Consider the following 21,671-nt stretch of genomic DNA (forward strand, 5'->3'; position numbering starts at 1 on the left):
GATGTGGCATGTGGGGCCCACCTGCTCCGCGCTCCTGCTGGCTGACGTCTCCGCCCTGCTGCCCTTACGCTCCTTAGATGGGGCTCTCGGGCCCTTGCCTCCCCTAGACGTTGTGGCTGGTGAAGTGGCCGAACTCTGCTCCTTGGGGGCAGCCGTGTCAGTCTTCGCACGGCGGCCATTGTGTTTCCTGGTCCTCTTGCCGGGGGGGGGGCTGGATGTGTCCTTGCTGCTGATGGAGGTGTCACTGCTGGCAAAGGGTGGGCTCCAGAACCCATGCACAACAGTGACACCCGAAGTTGGGCTGGTGGTGGCTGTGGTGCTCTTGGGACTCTTTGCTGATGGAGGGGGTAGGTCATCGGAGGGGAAGAGGTCAAGATTAGCCAGGAAAACTTTTTTAGGGCCAAGGTAAAAGGTAGGAGAAGTGGAGATGGAAGTGGAGGAAGAGGATGTGGTTGTAGGAGAGTCAGGTGTGCTGTCATTGGGTGAAGGTGCAGGTGCTGTAGGCTGTTGTGAGGTGGATGTCTGTTGGGTGGGTGTCTGCCTGCGTTTGTGTGTCTTGGAAGGGGTGGTGACAGACACAGTGGGAGAGGACACAGGGGACGTGTAAATGGCAGTGGGGGTGGTGACTGCACGCGTGCAGACTGTACAGGAGGGTGTGGTGGTGATGGAAGCACTGGCTGATGTTGGTGTGCATGCAGGTGTGAGTGGAGACGTCACAGGGAGGGAGGAGGGAGACGAGGAGGAGGGGGACACAGGGGTGGTAGTGACTGTTGGGATGTCTGCATCTGTGTGTTGCTTGGGTGAGTGTTTGTGGGATCTGTGGTGCTTGTGTCTGGATGAGCTGCCCTTGGGTGTTGAGGTGTGTGCAGGCTGGTCAGATGGTGTGGATGGGATAGGCTGAGGAACAGGAGACAGAGACAGGGTGGAGGCAGTCAGAAGAGGGAGGCTGGAAACAGGGACAATGGCTGCCGTCAGTGCTGAGGCCAGAGCATTGAACGATCGTTGATGGGCAGCCTGACCCGAATGAATGCCCTCCAGGTAGGCATTGCTCCGATGCACCTCCCTTTCTACCACCTGGATGGCATTCAAAAGGGTAGTCTGCCCAACAATGAGTGTCCTGAGGAGATCAATGACCTCCTCACTGAGGGCAGCAGGGGTAACAGGGGCAAGGGCTGAGGTGCCTGGGGCGAAGGAGACGCCCGCCTTCCTGGGTGAGCGGGCACGGAGCGTAGGCTGAGGGGCTGCTGGGAGGGCGGGGCTGGTGCGCTGGGTGGCGGCTGTACCTGGAGAGGCGGGGGGCCCGGATGTTGCCGCCACCGCTAGGGAGCTCCCATCCGAGGACGTGTCGCTGCTCTCACCAGCGGTCCCCGTCGTGGTGCTCACCTGGCCCCTCGGTGTCTGTTCCTGTGCCCACCGGGGCCTTGTAGCTTGCAGCTCACTCGTGCTCCGATGCCAAATCTCCTCCGCCTGATGATGCTAATGCACACATGCACAAGAAGATGAAGAAGAAGGGTGGGGGGAGAAAGAGAAGACCTGGTTGAGTGCATGCAATGTCAACACCGTTGGCGGAGAGGACAGACACAGGAGCCGCATGCACTAAGCCGCGCATTCGGGGCACACTACTCAGTAATTCTGACTCGGACAACAGGTCAGGAGACGACAAGCGCGCACATGTGTGAGTCTGGACCATCAATAGCTGGACTTGTCACCCTACGGAGGTGGGGGCCGGGAGCACAGGGCCATGCCTAAGGGAGAGGACTACACTACAGAAAGCGCCCTGGCCTAATGTCACCCCCAACCCTCCTCCCCCACCCAGACACCTCCACTGCGCAGAAAGATAGCTGAATGTGCTGATACTCACCCCCTTGTGTCTGCTGTGATGCTCTCAAGCGCCCATCCAAATCAGGGTAGGCCACCGCCAGGATCCGAGACATCAGGGGGGTCAGGGTACGACTGGCACCCCTCCTAGGTTGGGAGGCCATCCCCAGCAGTGACTCGGCGGTCTTCCTGGTTCCGCGGCGGATGTCCTCCCACCTCTTGCGGCAGTGGGTGCCCCATCTGACGTGGACCCCCAGGGCCCGGACTTCCTTGGCGATGGCACGCCAAATCCCGACTTTCTGATGGGCGCTGACCTATGTGACATGTACAGGGTGGGAAGGAAACATTCATCAACTTACTGCATGTTAGATGTGATTGGCCCCCCCTCCCCAACATTGCAATATAGCACATGCTCTCATTTGTCGTGCGTTGCACTCCTCATTCGCCCCCCACCCCACCAACTTACATCCACCCCACTCCACACAGGCATCGCCCATTCCATGTGCACCCGGTGTACTCACCTGTTGGTCTGGAGGACCGTAGAGTAACGCATACTTGGGGAGGACCCCATCCACGAGCTTCTCCAACTCTTCAGACGTGAAGGCAGGGGCCCTTTCCCCAGTCGCAGCAGCCATTGTCACTTCGAGACCGAGTTCACAGCAGCACTTGCAGTATAGGTCCTCTCCTGTGGATGATCATGTCTCGAGTGACTAAGCAGATAGAAAATGGCGGTCACGCCCGCGGCGGTGCATACCGCGGCGGTGCATACCGCGACCGCCGGCGCACATCGTCATTGGCTCCTGAAACCCATAGGCTTCAATGTTATCCAATGCGGCTCCGTATAGCGGTCTTCGACCGCCTACCGCCACGGTGTGCTCCGCCAGCGCAGTGACCTCACATCCCATTGTCCCACTTCACAGGTCAGGCAGCCGCCATTTCAAGGGCCCACATGGCATAATCTCTACTGCGACACACAGGCCTAGGCCTGCCATTGCCACACATACACGCCTTTCAATACCTAGATAACCGTGTGCTATGCAAGCTGTGGTGAACGTACCAGTGATTATCTTGACTCTGTGCTCCATGTTGTCCTTCCTAGGCACCGTCCGCTGGGACTTGCGAGGAGAAGGATGAATCCTCGCGTGTACCGATCGCTGGTGGACCTGTCGACAATGGAAGAACGCCACATCATACTACGATACCGACTTGACCGTGCCACCATCCATGAACTGTGTGCCCAGCTGGAGCCAGCCCTGATGTCCCCCATCCGCCAACCCACAGGAATTCCCCCTCTGGTGCAGGTGCTGTCAGTCCTCCATTTTCTTGCAAGTGGCTCATTCCAGACAACAGTGGCCATGTCATCTGGAATGTCTCAGCCAATGTTTTCTAAGGTTTTGTCTAGAGTGTTGTCTGCCCTGACGAAACACATGCAGAGTTACATTATATTCCCAGAGGAGGTTGATTTGCCCACTGTGAAGGGTGATTTTTATGCCGTTGGACATATTCCCAACATAATTGGTGCCATTGATGGGACCCATGTAGCCTTAGTCCCCCCAAAAGACGATGAGCAGGTGTACAGAAACAGGAAGAGTTACCATTCTATGAACGTCCAGGTGGTCTGTTTGGCTGACCAGTACATCTCCCATGTGAATGCAATGTTCCCTGGTTCAGTGCATGACGCGTATGTGATGCGTAATAGCAGCATCCCTTATGTGATGGAACAGCTACAGAGACAACGTGTGTGGCTAATAGGTGACTCTGGTTACCCCAACCTGCCTTGGCTATTGACCCCAGTGAGGAATCCCCGGACCAGGGCAGAGGAACGGTACAATGAGGCCCATGGGTGAACTAGGAGGATCATAGAAAGAACCTTTGGGGTTCTGAAGGCCAGGTTTAGGTGTCTGCATATGACAGGGGGATCCCTGATGTACTCACCAAAGAAGGTGTGCCAGATCATTGTGGCCTGCTGTATGCTTCACAATCTGGCATTGCGACGTCAGGTGCCTTTCCTGCAGGAGGATGGTCCAGATGGTGGTGTTGAAGCAGCTGTAGAGCCTGTGGAGAGTGAAGAGGAGGAAGACTCAGAGGACGACCCAGACAACAGGGACAGAGTTATCCAACAGTATTTTCAGTAGCACACAGGTAAGAATCACACACGCCATTTTAATTTTCCTGAATGCCTCGTTTTTCTCAACTTTGTCTATGACCCCCCAGTTCTTTTAAACTGATGTTTGATTCTCCCTTCCCTTTTCAGTGCTGTATGACCCACTGCGTGACTTCTGCTTGGTTAGCCCATGGACTAATGCTTATTGATCTCGGTATGTGTTCAGCACAAAGTTTACAGAACATAATTGATCGGTAATGTGTTTTACATTTGTAAATAATACAGCCTGACTCCAGCATGATTTCAGTGCATTGAGTGATTTATTTTTGGTGCTAGATAATGGTACATGATATTCACACGGTGATGGGTGGGGGTGGAGTAATTTCCATGGCAGAGTCCAGTTCTCAGTCTCACAGGTGCATTGTCCATATGCCTGTGGAAGGATGGAGCAGGGGCAGTTCAAGGTTGGACAGGGTGGCAATGTGGGACAGTGGGATGACTTCAGGGGGTATCTCATGCTGGCGGGGGTCTTGACATCCTACTCTGTCTTTTTTTTGGATCTCAGGCTCCTCTTGCGGGGTGGTTGTTCTTCAGCAGGAGGTGGGGTTCTGGTGGCCTGTCGTTGTGGTGGGGCCTCCTGTCCACTAGCACCGGCGGAGGTGGTAGGCTGTTCCTGGTCCGGGCTAGTGACAGGGGCCCTGTGTGGTGCCACATGGTCCCGCAACGTGTCTTCTATCCAGTGGAGGGCCTGGACTAGGCTCCCCATGGCGGTAGAGATGTTGGTGAGATGATTGTTGAACCCCATGTAGCGTTCCTCCTGCTGTGCCTGGATCTCCTGGAACCTGGCCAGTACCGTCGCCATCGTCTCTTGTGAGCGGTGGTAGGCTGCCATGAGGGTGGTGAGGGCCTCTTGGAGAGTCGGTTCCCTAGGCCTCTCCTCCCCCCCCCGTCGCACAGCAGCCCTCCGAGTTGCCCTGTTTCCCCCGGACTCTGTCCCCTGGACAGTGTGCCCACTACCACTGCCCCCAGGTCCCTGTTGTTGTTGGGGTGGTGGGTTAGCCTGGGGGCCCTGTAGTGGCAGACACACCGCTGATTGACCTGTCCTAGAGACAGAGCCATGGGCCCGCTGGGTGGGAGCTGTGCTGTTGTTCCCAGAGGGGGTTGGGTCTGCTGTGGCCTGTGTGTGGGAAACCGACTGTCCAGAGGTCCCCGATGGTCCGGGATGGTCGTCAGGTTCCAGGTCGACAGAGCTGCTGTCATCACTGGGTGCCTCTTCCGGGGGGGGATGGACATTTCTGGACCCTCCTGGCCGGTGTGTTGGCGTTCGGGTCCTGCATGGGGTAAGAGAGTATGGTTATTGTTTCTGTGTGTGCTATTGTGTGCGATTTATGGGTGCCCTTGTCCCCCAGTGCTGTCATTCCCTTGGGGGAGGTGTTGTGGGGGTGTTTGGGGGGGGGGTATGTGCAGTGGTCATGCTTAGGTGATGGGTGTCCATAGTTTGGGGTGGCATGCAGGGGTTGGTGTTGGGTGGGTTGTGCTGGGGAGACATTCTCAGGGAGGATGTGTGATGGGGGGTTGGGGGTGAGGGTGGTGGTGGGGGTTGGCATGCTGGGGGGGTGAAGTAGTTGAGATTGTACTTACCAGAGTCCATTCCTCCGTGTACTCCAGCGAGGCCATCAGGATGCAGGATGTTTAGTACCTCTTGCTCCCATGCTGTGAATTCGGGTGGAGTGGGTGGGGGTCCCCCGCCAGTCTTCTGCACTGCGATGTTGTGTCGCGAGACCATCGAGCGCACCTTTCCCCGTAAGTCGTTCCAACGTTTGCGGATGTCCTCTCAATTCCTGGCATGCTGTCCCACCGCGTTGACCCTGTTCACGATCCGCTGCCATAGCTCCGCCTTCCTGGCTATAGTGGTGTGCTGCACCTGTGAGCCGAAGAGCTGGGGTTCAACTCTTATGATCTCCTCCAACATGACCCGGAGTTTTTGGTCCGAAAAGCGTGGGTGCCTTTGGGGTGCCATGGGGTGGTGTGGATGAGGTGTGGGGTGGTGTATATGGTGAAGAGTGTGTTGGTGTGTGGTGCTTTGTGCTTCTTTGTGGTGTGTGTGATGGTGTAGTGTGCCTCTGTGTGATGTAGCTCTCTATTCTGTGATGTGTCTCTCTCTCCTTCGTCTCTGATCTTCGGTCGTAGGGGTTTGTGGGTGATGTGGGTGTGTGTTTTATAGTTGGTTGGATGTGTGGGAGTGTTGTTTGTATGTGTGTCAGGTGTGTGTATTTCAAATTGTCCAATGTGGCTGGGTTTTGGAGCTGTGTGTGTATTTTGACCGCGGCGGTGTGTCCCGCCAATGGAATACCGCTGTTGAAAGACCGCCGCGTGGATTCGTGGGTCAGAATGGCATGGGCGTGTTTGTGTTGGCGTGACGGTGGAGGTTTGGTCATCTCCAGTTTTCCGCGGCCCGCTGATGTGGTGGCCTTCCTTGGATGTCGGGATTTTGGCGGTTTCGCCGTTGTGGGTCAGAATGACCGTGGCGGTTTACCGCGGCGGTAGTATGGCAGACTTCTGACCGGCGGTAAGGGCCTTTTACCGCCGAGGTCAGAATGACCCCCATAGTTTTATAAATAAAACAAGACCAAGATGATAAAAATCCAATATGTAGATCCTGAGATATGCAATTTTCAAGATTTAGGTGAAAATAATGCATAGAAGTGCAAAGTGCTAAATGTGGTTATCTGGCCGCACTGTACTGGAACAAAGTCACAAGTTCAGGCTGACCCCAATGAAGTGTGGGCTGGCTACAGTGACCCAATGGGCCCAACGAACACAGTATCTCGAAACCTGGTTTCAGACCGTGCGGCATTGCTTTTCAAGGCTTTGCATCATCCTGCGCCAGTTCTGGGAAGCTGTGCAGTGAGGCTTAGCAGGGCTTGGTGCTTTATCTTGATCCTGGGGAGCTGTGACGCAAGGCTTTGCAGGGATTCTTGTCAATGTGTGTCAGTTCTTATGGACTGGCAGCTGTGTGGCGAGACTTTGCGCTGTCCGGAGTTGAGTCCGGTGAGGCTGGCAGCTGCACCGCGAGGCTTTGAGAGGATTCACGGTAATCTGCACAGTTCTAATGAACACCACAGAAGGTAGAGCACCTTCCAAGTCAGGGAAGTCTCACAGCTTATAAAGTCTATTGCAGATGGTTCAAGTCTTTGATGTCTCTGAGACCTGGGAACAGGAGGCAAGCTAACAAGCCCTTCGAGATCACTTATGGTGGGAAGCCAGAGTCCTTCCAGCAGAGTCAGGTAGCAGCAGGCAGCAGGGCAACACGCAGAAAGCAGTCCTTCCAAAAAAGCAGTCCAGTTGAGTCCTTTGGGTACCACTGCTTTCCTTCCGACAGAGTTCAGTCGTAGGTTCAGAAGTGTCTGATTTTAGGGTACTTAAACCCAAATGTGACTTTGAAGTGTGGGTGACTTCGAAGAGTGGTTTTGAAGTGTACCAGTTCCCCTTTCAACCCATTCCTGTCTGCTGGGAGATCTGCAGAGTGTTTTCAATCTTTTGTGTGGGGTCAAGCTACTATCATTTGAAGTGTAAGTGAGTGCCCCTTCGCCCTTCCTGCCCAAGAAGACCTATCAGTATGCAAATGAATGCAGATGCAGCTGAGTGTCCTGTGTTTATGGCTTTCTGGATGGAATGTACAAGGTGTGCTGTCACCCAGCACAAACCAGACGTGGATTGAAGACAGGCTGTAAGGTACAGAAAGCAGTAAGGGCAGAGAAATGCCTACTTTCTAAAAGTAGCATTTCTAAAAGAGTAATGTTAAATCAAACTTTTCTAGTAAGCAGGATTTCTCATTGCCATTCAACCAATACCAAACACGACAATGCCACTCCCCTCAGATCAGAAATTACCACTTAACAGTATATACAGAAATTCCCAATGCTGGCCTTTGAGAGGACCACGCTGCACAATAGATAAAAGCAACTCTGGGAGTTTTTCACTACCAGGACATTTAAAACTTAAAAGTACATGTCCTGCCTTTTAGATACATTGCACCCTGCCCTGCGGGTCACATAGGTCCTACCTTAGGGGTGATTTAAAAGAAATTAAAGGGGAATTTAGGGTTTGGCAAGGGGATTCAAATGCCAAATCGCGGTGGCTGTAAAGCTGCAGACAAAGGCCTTGAAATTACAGGCCTGAGGCATGGCTAATCAAAAAAAGGAGGAGGAAGGCAAAAAGTATGGGGATGACCCAGCAGAAGGGCTATTTCCAACAGGTCATAATCCACTTCATGTATCAGAATCACCCTCCATCGCTGTTGACTTTAACTTTTGACTTTGCCCCTGTCTAGCATAACAAGATGTCTGCGGTTGCCGCTTTTTGCTTTGAAGTGCTATTTTGAACTTTAAACTTAAACTATTCATACCCCCAGTTCTACTAATTGGATGTTTGTTGTTTTGGTGTCAAAATGCATTAAAATGTATTCTATGTTACTAACTTGGTTTGGGATTTTTATTGTGTTGTGTTTTCACTTTATAACTGTTTGTGTGCTGCATAATACTTTTCACATTGCCTCTAAGTTAAGCATAACTGCTTTTGTGCTAAGCTACCCAGGATTAAGCACAGGATAACGTAGTGACTTTTTGTGGTTCACCCTGCAAGGAACTGTGGTTGTTGCTTGACCAGGACTCACACCCCAGTCAACCAACAACCCAATTTCCCACATTGATGTTCAGTGGTGCGGATCAGGACTTGTGTTTGTACAGTACCATATAGTGATTTTTGCTACACAAAAATCCTAGATAAATTATTTGTCATCAGAGTGGGCTCTTTTCTAAATTCTCCTTAGTCCCCATTGGCTGTTTTACATTTTTTTTCTAAATGTAAGTAACCCTACTCTACTACCATGGAGCTGATGATTTTTGACAACCTCACTAAAGTTGAGCTGCAAAAGCTCTGCAAGGAGAGGGGGACAAATATGGACAGGGAAGCTTCCAATGTGATCTTACAAATAGCCCGCCAAGCGTACGAGGAGGTTAAGAGGCTGCAAGGAACAACAGAGGAGGATGATCCTGAGGGGGACCTGTGTCAAAATGAGGATGAGAACCAGGACCCAAAGGAGAACCCAAAGCTACAGAGAGAACACACCTGCCCCCAAGAGGAGAATCAGGATACCCAGATGGGGCACGGAACAGTGTATATTCCGGAGGCTTGTCACAATTTGTGTTGGAGGACAGGAGGGAAGAAAGGAAGCTCCAGCTGGCCAAACTAAGAAATGCACATGAGCTCAAACTTAAGGAGCTGGGCATTAAAATTAAAGCCAAGCAGATGGAGTCGAGCAGCAATAGTGGCAGCGAACCAGCATGGAAAGGTGGGAGTATGCATACCCAAAGGCCTGTTGCCCAATTATGTGGTGGGGAATCATATAGATAATAGTTTTCCACTTATGAGATAACTCTGAGGGTACTCAAGATCCCAGGGGAACACTGGGGAGTAGCTTTGGTTGGTAAATGCCCATGGTGGGGAGGGACACATTCCTGACAATAGAGGTACAGGATGAGACCAAGTATGTCCTCATGAAGGCTCTACTCTTTGGGTTGCCCCCTGGAAAATACAGGCAAAGGTTCAAGGACATCCACAAACTCTCAAACCAGTTAATGGTGGATTTCATAGATTATGCCATCAAGGCACTGAAGGACTGGGTGAGGGGCCAGAAGGTCCATGATTTCAATGGGCTGTACAACCTGATTTTGACAGAGCACATGCTCAATACTTGTTTTACAGAGCTGTTCCAACACCCGGTAGATGGCAATCTGACACACCCCAGGAAGTTTGCTGTGGGGACAGACCACTGGGCCAGCACCAGGGTGTCCATGAAGGCATCTGAGAGCCTCCCAAAAGGGTCGTCAGTATTCCCAGCAGAAGAAGGAGGGGGAGATTAAAGGAAGGAGTCATCTCAATCCCCCAAAATAGTCCCCAAGGGAAAGGGTCCTAATCCCACTCTGGCCACTATGAGAAAGGCTTCTCTGACAAAACAACAAATTTAACCACAAGTGCTATGTTTGTTATGAATATGGGCACTACAAGGGTTATCCCATGTGCCCTAAGAGGGCACAGGCTCCCATTGGAGGTAAGCCCCCAGAACTGGCATGTATAGAGCTTGTGGAGCAGATGGCCCAGTTAGTGGGGGGAAGTCAGTGAGATTACCCTAGTGTCCCTGGATGATGAGGAGATCATGCCCAAAGCACACATGCCTTCTAAATACTTCAAAATATAGGCAGTGGGTCACCATCAATGAGCAGAGTGTGGACGCTCTGAGGGACATAGGAGCCAGTATGACTATGGTAAGGTGTCATTTGGTGTCCTAAGAGCAAGTGATTCCCAATACATTCCACCAGGTTGTAATAGCAGACAACCAGGAAAGCCACTACCCCATGGCTCTTGTTCCCTTTGCGTGGGGGAGTGGGTCTCAGGTCTTCTGAAAGTGGCTGTGATCCCTGCCATGCCTGTGGACCTTTTGCTGTGGAATGACCTATAGCACACTGTCAAGAAGGCAGAGGAACTCTGGTCACACCTGGGAATGTCAGGGTTGACTAAGTGGTTCTCTGTGACCACCAGGTCCATGGATGCCCAGAAAGGGAGTCAAGGACATTGAGAGACTGAAGAATGGCCCAGATAGTTGGCAAGAGATGGAAGGGCAAGAGGCATGGGAAACCGGAGGATGGGGCACCTGAGGAGGCCACCCCAGAGCCCACTGAGGAGGACATTACCTTGGTGATCTGTCTGAGCTTGTTGGATGGCAAGCAAAAGGGGGACTCACCAGAAAAGAGTTTTGTAAGGCACAGAAAGTGTGGCCAACCCTATAAGGCATAAGGCAGCAAGCTGAAGCCCAGGCAGCTGATGACACCTCTGGAGATCACCACATCTGTTGGGAGAATTCCCTCCTGTACAGTGAGCCCAAAGCACCTGTGACCAAGGTCACATGGACACTAGTTGCCCCTCAATGTGTCAGGGCCTTCCAACTGAGGTTGGCTCATGAGAGTCAACATAGGCAGTACAACCCCTTTTCCAGGCATGTCCCCACTTTTACTGGCTCATAGTGAAATCATCCTCAAATGCATTCTGCAGGACTTGCTTGACCTGCCGGACCAGTGGTAAGACAGGGAAAAAGCCGAAAGCTCCCCGGCAACCCTTACCTGTAATTGGCAACCCCTATGAAAGGGTGGGCATTAACATTATTTGGCCACTGGACCTCAAGACAGCCTCTGGCAATATGTTTTTCCTTGTCTTAGTAAACCATGCTACAAGATAGCCAGAGGCCATACCTCTGAGAAATGCACCTGCAGTGGCTGGGGCCCATATGGAGATCAAGGTCCCAAGAAGACTCCCTAAGATGTAGTTAGCTACATGCTAGCCCTCTGGAACAGGTGGCCACGTTCTGTGAAAAGGCTTCTGAGAACATGGAGGCCAGCCAGGGGGTATGACCATACGGCTACCCCTGTGGAATTCCTGCTTAGGTAGAAAGTGTGCATAATGGAGCCCAAGCCCTCCAAGACTGTTAGACGGGGCCTTATGGGATAGTTGGGAGGAAGTGGAATGCAACCTACTTGCTGGACCTCAGGTCCCCCAGACATCCCTTAAGGGTCCTCCATGTCAACTGTTCAATACCCCAATTTGATCTGAAGACTCAGGGACATAAAAGACTTCTAACCAACCCACACTGCAACCGGACTCCATGAGCCCTGCCTGCCAAGTGGTGCCATCCTATTCCTGGGCCCTGGGAAGTAGCTCTTCAGGTGCTGCTCCAGCAGAACCACCAAATCGCTGCCATTGCGTGGACAGAACCGGTGCATCTCTGTTGTTGCATTGATAAAATCAGTGCATTGCTTTTGGGACCAGCACTGCGGTGTTTTTCTCCAGCACAGTATCCCTGCTTCCCTGTTGACGACAACCTCAATGATGACGCCCAACTCCACATTGCAGTCACTACATTCATTGGACTCAGGCCATCACCTTGATTTTGATGGCACCAGCACCTACACCCAAACACCATAGCACCTCGGCTCTGACGCATCGCTACTGCTGCGTGGAGAACTTAGACTCAGCTCCGCAACTGCATGGCGAAAATCGACTCACCTCCTCAACTGTGCAGTTCGAAACCAACGTAATGTTCCCGTACTGGGATTTTAAGCAGCTTTGGGTCAGTTGGACCAATGAGGTCCCTGTAGCCAGATTTCACTTCGTTGTGGTCAGCCTGAACTTTTGATTTGTCCTGGTCAGGCATGAGAGGATAGTCCCTGATGATGCTTTTTGCTTCTAAGTGCATTTCAACAGTTTATTATTTAAATATTCATCACTTTGGTTTACTTATTGGATTTTTGTCATTTTGCTCATGTTTTATTCATTAAATTAAGTTCTATTTTTGTAACCAGGTGTGACTTCTTTTTGTGTTGTTTCGTATTAACTGTTTTACTGTTTGTAATGTTGCACAAATACTTTACACAGTGCCTCTCAAGTTAAGCCTGACTTCCCTGTGCCAAGCTACCAGGGGGTGAACACAGGTCAATTTAGGGTGAAATTGTGACTTTCCTCACTAGGATTGTGGTTCCTACTTGATCAGGGTGCCTATCTATGACAACCAGAAACCCAGTTTCCAACAATAGGAACAAATGTCCACTTTCTTGAATTTAGTAAACAGTTGTGAGTTTTGTTTAAAATGTTTACTGTGTAAGGAGAGGATGTAGGGGACTGAGTATGCTATAATATGAGTAGTCACACCTTTACAGCCCTCACACTCAAATTGGCCAGCATTTCTGGCCTCTGAATACACACGTCACAAAGCACAGGTAGAATTGCGCACTGACACTCTGCCAGCTGCACATGGAGAAGCAGTCCCCATCATTTTACATAGCAGATTCAGAAAAGAAAACTTGACTGGTGTGCTTACTTTGCACAACACGGCTGCCAGATAACAAATAAAAAAACGCCTCCCTGAACAAACAACTTTCCTCAATACAGATTGATTTTTCCTCTGAACAAGGCACACAGATAAAACAGAATTAAAACATCACCAATGAAACTGACCCAACAGCATTAAATCACTGAAAATTATGTGTGCAATCTAGAACCTTTGGAAGGGCAGATGTTCAGGTACTTCAATTTTATATTGCGAACCCTCAAAAAAAGACGAGACCAGCGTGCTCACTCCATGCAAGATGGTCACAAGAGAAGAAATGGAAAACAGCCTCCGAGCAAACAGATTTCCGCACAACAGATTGATTTTCCCTCCAAGCAAATCAGTAAAAACATAATAAAATGTCACCAATGTAACTGATTCTCCAGCAGTTAAAACGTAAAGCAATAAAAACTCAACTTTAATATCACTGAAAACTGTGAATGCAATCCAGAGTAATTAGGAGTTCAGGTGCGCAGCTGCCTCTATCATATGTGGTTGTTCACGCATCCCTTTATGACTAATTTACTCACTTCGGGTCTCGTTTTAGGCCAATGAATCTTTTGACCCTGATTGAAGACACCTTAGGACGGGATAGCTAATCAGCATGTCAATCAATATGTCAATAATGTCATCAAAGTTCACAGTAATACGACAATTCAAATTATTTACAGTCATTTAAAAACTCAAAAGACTACCATGACCTTTCAGTCATGAATAACCACACCAGAATAATATGATTTTGTGAAGTTTATTCCCTATTGATTACAATTCTACTAGCAAGTTTATTAGTCTCAAAACCAAGAAACACATTAACATAGTCACAATATGGCAACTGTGATAAGATTTCATCAAAGCAAGAATCACAAACATTAGAATATAACATGGCGTCAGCATAGGTTATCTCTAGAAGGGTAACATCACGTTATTCAACAAAGCATAGATTCAGTCATTTGTCTATTTGCGTCAGTTTATTGAACCCCTCTCAACTAACCTCGAATTAGCATTGGCATGTTGGGCTTCATGCAAAACAATTTAGTAACACCGATTTGGAAAACATCTAACTATGGTCTCTGTCAAAAGAAGCAGTTGGTACCTAGAAAGAAAAAGCAAACAGACAATTACAATTTAATTGTCATATAGTTACCCTCCGTATTTGGGTCAGCACTCAGGTTCGGTCTTCGTCCTCAGGACATCAGTTGGTTCGCCATCAGGAATTCAGCAATCGGGAAAAAGGGGGCACTTCCCTCATAAGGAGGTAAAGTGTAAACGGGCGATTTATAAGGCAAGAATGGTTTTAAGAACCAAACAGCAAAATCTCTATGCAGAGTGATAAAGTGTCTGGGTCATAGCAAATCGCATCAGCATCTCCCCTAACTCTCTCCTATTCCCTCCTGTTCTAATTTACTTCCTGGTGTCAAGGGTTTTTATCCCCTTTTCGTTGTACCCTCCCCTAAAATTTGGTTGGACAAGGGGTTGCACCCCACTATCTTTAACCAATTGTCTTCACATTAGCTCATCAAATTTGTCACCCCATAACAGTTCTCACATATTTGATTGGTCCTTATGATTGACGTCTTTAACGGGTGGAATGTCCAGTATGATTTCATAGTCCTGTGGTCTTTTGCACATCTTCGGTCAGTGGCTCCATTGTCTGTACCGGTTCAGGCGACCTTGTACCTGCTATTGGTCTACAGTGTTGCATTCAACTAAAATGTTTATACAATCAAGTCGAATTTCATGAGAACGGATCTACTACAGTTACATTCAGCTTCTAGTTTGGAGAAAAACAAGAGTTCATGTCTTTCAGCAAGTCAACACACTGCACGTTAGAAAAACACATATCATATGAGAGTCATGCAGCTAGGCCTCGACTCATGCTAACTAAAGCCTAATAATTAATTAGCAAAACCTTTACATATATCTATTATTATTAATGTAAAATCATATCATAACATAACATTTCAACATTATTAGTCAGTTTCATTAGTCCCCGTATATATTGACGGCAACTCCCCGTGGGCACATTTCAAGTGCATGTTATAGCAAAATACATTAATACATTTTCTACACGGCATTATTATACATTAGTTCATAAACATTTCATGTTAATATAGATTATATAAGCTACGCTCTCTCAGTCCCTCCTCTGATGACACTTGTCATCACATATACCTTTCCCTTCTTAACCTTTCACTTTCCGCATTATGCACATTTCAACATCTTGTCCTTTGTGTGAGCTTTCACAAATTTCATTAAGCATTTTCATCCCTTTCATTTCTTCATTTCTTTTGTTTCGTTTTGTCAAATTTCTTTTAATTCTTTCATTAACTTTACATGATAACCATAATCCCAATAAACAAATCAGAACAATCAATAGACCCCCTAATATTTTTGTAAACCAATTTCCTACTCTGGTAATTCCTTTCCCAACTTTCTCCCAAACTCCAGGTTCCTTCAGCTCCTTCAAATCTGCACTATCTCTTGTTAGGTTAGTAAGCATGCCTCTAATCTTTTTGCTGTTATCTGGTATGAACACACAACATTGGCGCTCATTAAGCATCTTACAGACTCCGCCGCTCTTTGCTAAAAGAATGTCTAAAGCAAGCCGTTTTTGAAGAGTCATATCCCTCTCCGCAGCCAGTTTAGTATAAGGAGTATAGCCTCTGTGAAGTTTGTCAGCATGTTATCCACAATAGTAGACAACTTTCCAATCTTTATGGAGTTTAAGATAACCCCTACTGAAGGAATTATGGCTCCAAATATGTCACCAACGACAGCAGCCGCTGTCTCTCTCTTTTGTCTAGTATGTTGTAATTCAGACATTTTAGTAATTTGCTTTAAGTCGTCAGTCTGGTAGATCTTTGGGAAAACTATTCCCAAATAACATGTCCCATACCATCCCTTTGGAAGACGGTAATAAGCATTAAGTCCACATATATATTAGATCCCAGGGATCGCTGGATCCTGTCCATTTAACATGAATGTCCATTTACTCTGAAACAAAAACACATGCCTGCATTCACTCGTTCCCACAAATAAAGTGTCATGGTCAGATTTTGGCATATATATACAAAGCCTACCTACATGTAATGCGTCTATAGCTAACTTGCCCTGTGTCTTTATTGCAGTATAAGCATAATCATTTGAAAGCGTGTGTTTTTCTAATCCCTTTTCTAGCCTTTCCTTTAATGCCTTTCGTCTATCATCAGTGTGATCTAAGAAGCTCTTCTCTACAGGCGTTAGTAATCAGGTTAAATTATTGCGATGCGCATAAGCTGTTCCAAATGTCAGTGTCGGCTCAAAGAAACCCCTAACTAATTTTATGCTGTGTTCTTTAGCTAATTTATTTAGAAACTCAATCACAGGCACAAAAGAAAACACTACATCTAAGTTAGAGTAGAAGTATTGCACATGCTCTTGATCATAGAATCTTGTTAACAGCAAACTACAGCTTATCCCGTAAGTTAGCGGTAAGCGTTTCACTCACTCCAGGACCCTTTGTCAAATCAGCTTTAGCAGCTTGTCATAATCGGTTTTCAGAGTCAATTCAGGTTATCAGTGTCACATCCGGTAATTTATCAGTCTCTTTTCTCAGCTTCTCAGCTTTCAATTTTAAGTTCAACATTTTAACACAGTCTCTTTCTAGAGTTGAATTCAGGTGCCGTAGTATTGACCTGGTATCTCTCGATCAAAACAGAACGCCAAGAATTCTTGTTGCCATTCAGCTGTTGTTACACATGCCCATTCAGGACCTGCGTATCTCCTGTTTGCAACTCTCTTTCGTTTAAGTTTGCGTTCACTTTGTAACTCTCCTTCACTGAGATCCTCTTTTCTGGTTGTGTCAACTTCTTCCTCTATTGTATCACAAGGGACCACTTTCTCTCCTGCAGCTTGTTGCTTCGGCCAGTTATCTCCTTTATGCGTTTTCTTCCTGCTTGGTCTTTCAGAACGTTGAACAGCGCCCTCCTCTTGTGCTATGGTGTTTTCTCTTGATGCACCTGCAATCAGCTCAGGAGGAGTCAGTTCACTTTGACCTTCCCCTGCTTCCTCCCCCTCGCCTTCAGGGTCTGTTACGGGCTCAACTTCAAACCTGTATCCGTCTGCTTCTGGGAGAACCTCTCTTTGCATCGGTTCCCCTGTTACTTCAGCTGAGATAGGCTCACTGTCACCCCTCTGGAACTCACTTTGAGTGACTAAGCCATCCTCAGTGGGCTCTCCTTCAATCTCAGTTCCCCTTTGAATACTCTCCGGCCCTGAGACTTCCTTATCTGCAGCTGTTGTTTTGGACACTTCAACTTCTTCATCAGTTGGACACGTCACTTTCTTTGTGTGACTGGCATGTATCCAATTCGGAACACCTGCACATTTCACAGCAGTAGTGGTTGTCAGTCTTACTTGATATGGCCCCTTCCAACGCGGCTCCAAGCACGACTTCCTCACATGTTTCTTGACAACAACCCAGTCACCGGCTTTCAGAGTGTGAGCTGGATCACTGATCGGTGGCAATGTGTTAGCCTCCACCTGGTGAGAAAAAGAGTGAACCACATCAGCCAGACCCTTGCAGTAGTCCAACACTATATCATCCGTGATATTCACAAGAGCATTTGCAGGTACTGCGGGCAATCGCATAGCTCGACCCATCAGAATCTCATAAGGAGATAGTCCTGTTTTCTTGTCAGGTGTATTTCACATTGACATCAGTACTAAGGGCAATGCACCTAGCCATTTCAGATTGGTAGCTGCGCACATTTTTGCCATTCTCGATTTCAAAGTACCATTCATCTGTTCCACCAGTCCAGATGCTTCAGGGCGATAGCTACAATGCAGCTTCTGCTCATGTTCAATGCGGCACACAAGAGCTTAATCACCTCATTGTCGAAGTGTCTGCCCCTATCTGATTCTAAGGATATTGGGAATTCAAAATGTGGTATTAACTCCCTAAGCAGCAGCTTTGCTAATGTGAGACTGTCATTTCTACGTGTATGGTAAGCTTCAATCCAGTGACTGAAAACACACACAATCACCAACACATATCTCAGTCCTCCACATACAGGCATTTCAATGAAGTCCATCTGCATCCTGCTAAATGGACCGCCAGCTCTCCCAATGTGGCTCATATTCACCACCGTCCCTTTTCCTGCATTCATCTGTTGACAGATGATGCACCTGTGACAGATAACCTCTGCAGCTTGTCTGAATTTTGTATTGAACCAATCGATTTTGAACAACCTGATCATTGCATCTCTCCCTTTATGGGCTTGGCCATGATAGAACCTCACAAACTGTGACAGAAGACTGTTTGGCAAAACCATTTTCCCCTCCTCTGAGACCCATAAGTCATCAGCTCTTTGTACACAGTGCATTCTCTGCCAAGAGCGTTTCTCTTCTTTGCCGGCACGTCCCTGCAGTGACTTTAGCTCATCTAATGTGTCAACCACTCAATGCAAAATTCAAACATGTTTCATTCTCAGACTCAGGTAACAATTCCCACTGATCTCGGAACAATATACAGTTCAATGCGCAAAACCTTGCGACTTGATCTGCATAGCCGTTTCCGATTGACACAAAGGGGGTTATTACAAATTTGGAGGTGGTGTTAATCCGTCCCAAAAGTGACGGTAAAGTGATGGATATACCACCAGCTGTATTACGAGTCCATTAAATCCTATGGAACTCGTAATATGGCTGGTGGTATATCCGTCACTTTACCGTCACTTTTGGGACGGATTAACACCTCCTCCAAAGTTGTAATAACCCCCAAAGTCTTGTGACTTAACATGAGCATTGCATTTCACCACAGCAATTTCAAGAGGTAACTGAATCACATGCAACAAATCCTTAATCTTTTCACCATTTTTCACTGGTGAACCAGAAGAGGTCATGAAACCCCTCTGTGACCAAAGTTGGCCAAAATCATGTACAATTCCGAATCCTTATCTGCTGTCAGGATAGATAGTGACTTTCAGGTTTTCAGCTGCGTGGCATGTCTTAGTAAGGGCAATTAATTCAGCCACTTGTGCAGAGTACACTCTTTCAAGCCAGGAAGCTTCTAGAATACCGGTGATTGTACACACGGCATACCCAGCTCTCAGTACTCCCACTGAGTCTCTCAAGCATGAACCATCAAAAAACATAATGTAATAATTTTCTTCTAACTGGGTATCTTTGATGTCAGGTCTTGGTTTGGTGCATAATTCTGTTACCTCAAGACAATCATGTTCCACTTCCTCAGCATCATTAATGTCTGAATTTTCAATAGGAAGTAAAGTTGCCAGGTTCAATACAGTACATCTCTTGAGGGACACATTTGGAGACCCCAGTATAACGGTCTCATATTTAGTTAACCTAGCATTTGTCCTATGCTGCGTCTTGGTTCGGGTTAACAGAATTTCAACTGAATGAGGAACCATTACTGTTAAGGGATGTCCCATCACTATGCCTTCACACTGTGTGAGGCTTTGACCAACTGCTGCAACTGCACGCAAACAACCCGGTAAGGCTGCTGCGACTGGGTCCAAAGTAGCTGAAAAATATGCTACTGGGCGGTTTGCACCTCCATGGACCTGTGTTAAAACAGACAAAGAACATGCATCACATTCATGACAAAACAGTAGAAAAGGCTTCATATAATCAGGCATATAGCCCTGCACATACATTCTCTCAATTCCATGAATGCCTACATTTCTTTTTTGGACAAGATTATGTTACCCAGGTCATCCTGAACTTCCTTGCCTGTCAGTTTCAACTATGGTTTAGAGATAATCGAGCAGTTGGGAATCCACTGACGACAGTAGCCCACCATTTGCAAAAACATCCTGACATCTCTCTTGGTTTTCGGGGGATCCATCTGCAATATGGCTGTCACTCTTTCTTTGGATATTTTTCTCGACCCTTTCTCAATCAGGTGACCTAAGTACTTCATGTCTCTCGGGCAGTATTGCAGCTTCTTTGGGGACACTTTGGGGGTCATTCCAACCCTGGCGGTAAAAGCCGCTTACCGCTGTCATTAGACCGCCAACATATCGCCGCGGCCGCAGGAAACCGCCACGGTCATTTTGACCCACAACAGGCAATCCGCCAAAATACAGACATCCACAAAAGTCCACCACACCAAAGGCCAGCGAGAAACTGGCGATGACCAAACCTCCACCGTCACACCAACAGAAATACGCCCACACTATCAAGACACACGAATCCACACGGCGGTCTTTCAACTGCGGTATTCTATTGGTGGTACACACCGCTGCGCTCAAAATACACGCACACTTACAAAACACAGCCACATTGGACAATTCTAAACACACACACCTGATACACATACACACACCACTCCCACACACCCAATTAAATATAAAACACACACCCACATCACCCACAAACCTCCACTCCTAGAGAATCGGGACCACTCACAGAGAAATAGAGAACCGAGCACCCAGACGCGCATATTACATACACCCAGCAATATTACCACGCACTTCACACAACACAACAATACACATCACCACACTTAGCACCACACAATCCACCCCACACATCACCCACACCACCCCATGGCACCGCAAAGACACCCCAGGTTTTCTGAGCATGAACTCAGGGTCATGGTGGAGGAAATTGTACGGGTAGAGCCACAGCTCTTCGGGACACAGGTGCAGCACACCACCATTGCCAGGAAGATGGAGCTATGGAGCAGAATAGTCGACAGGGTCAACGCTGTGGGACAGCACCCAAGAAATAGGGACGACATCAGGAAGTGGTGGAACGACCTACGGGGGAAGGTGCGTTTAATGGTATCCAGGCACAACATCGCAGTGCAGCAGACTGGCGGCGGACCCCCACCTCCTCCCCCAGAATTTACAACATGGGAGGAGCAGGTTTTGGCGATCCTGCATCCTGAGGGCCTCGCAGGAGTATCTGGAGGAATGGACTCTGGTAAGTCTCATCTTCACTACTTCATCCCCCCCACCCCACCAGCATGCCAACTCATACCCCCACCCTCATCCTCACCCCCATCACACTTACTCCCTGTAAATGTCTCACCATCACAACCCACCCATCCCAACCCCAAGCCCTGCATGCGACCACAAAGCATGGACACCCATCACCAAAGCATGCCCACTGCACATCCCCATCCCCCCCCCCCAAACCACTGTCACAAAAGCCCCCACACAGGAATGCCAGCACTGGGGTACACAGGCACCCACCCATTGCACGCTATGGCACACACAGATGTAATAACCATCCATTTATACCCCTGCAGGACCCGAACGCCACGTCACCGCGCAGGAGGGTCCACAAATGTCCACTCCACCCCCAGAAGAAGCCCACAGTGATGACAGCACCTCTGTCAACCTGGATCTAGATGACCAGCCCGGCCCATCGGGGACCTCGGGACAGTCGGTTCCCCTCAGACAGCCACAGGCCACAGCAGACCTTCCCCCCTCTGGGAACACCAGCACAGCACCCACCCAGCGGGCCCATCCCTCTGTCCCCAGGACACGTCAATTAGCGGTGTGTCCACCACTACATGGCACCCAGGTTAACCCACCACCCCAACAACAACAGGGACCTGGGGGCAGCGGTAGTGGGCACACGGTCCCGGGGACAGAGGCCCAGGGAAACAGGGGAACTGGGAGGGATGCAGTGCAACAGGGGGGGGACAGGCCCAGGGAACCCACTCTCCACGAGGCCCTCTCCTCCATCATGGGAGCCTACCATCATTCCCAGGAGACGATGGCGACGGTCCTGGCCAGGTTTCAGGAGATCCAGCTCCTGCAGGAGGAACAGTATTTGGGGTTCAGGGAGGAACTACGA

This window comes from Pleurodeles waltl, chromosome 9 (genome assembly GCF_031143425.1).
Source record: "Pleurodeles waltl isolate 20211129_DDA chromosome 9, aPleWal1.hap1.20221129, whole genome shotgun sequence".
In the NCBI taxonomy this organism is placed as follows: domain Eukaryota; kingdom Metazoa; phylum Chordata; class Amphibia; order Caudata; family Salamandridae; genus Pleurodeles; species Pleurodeles waltl.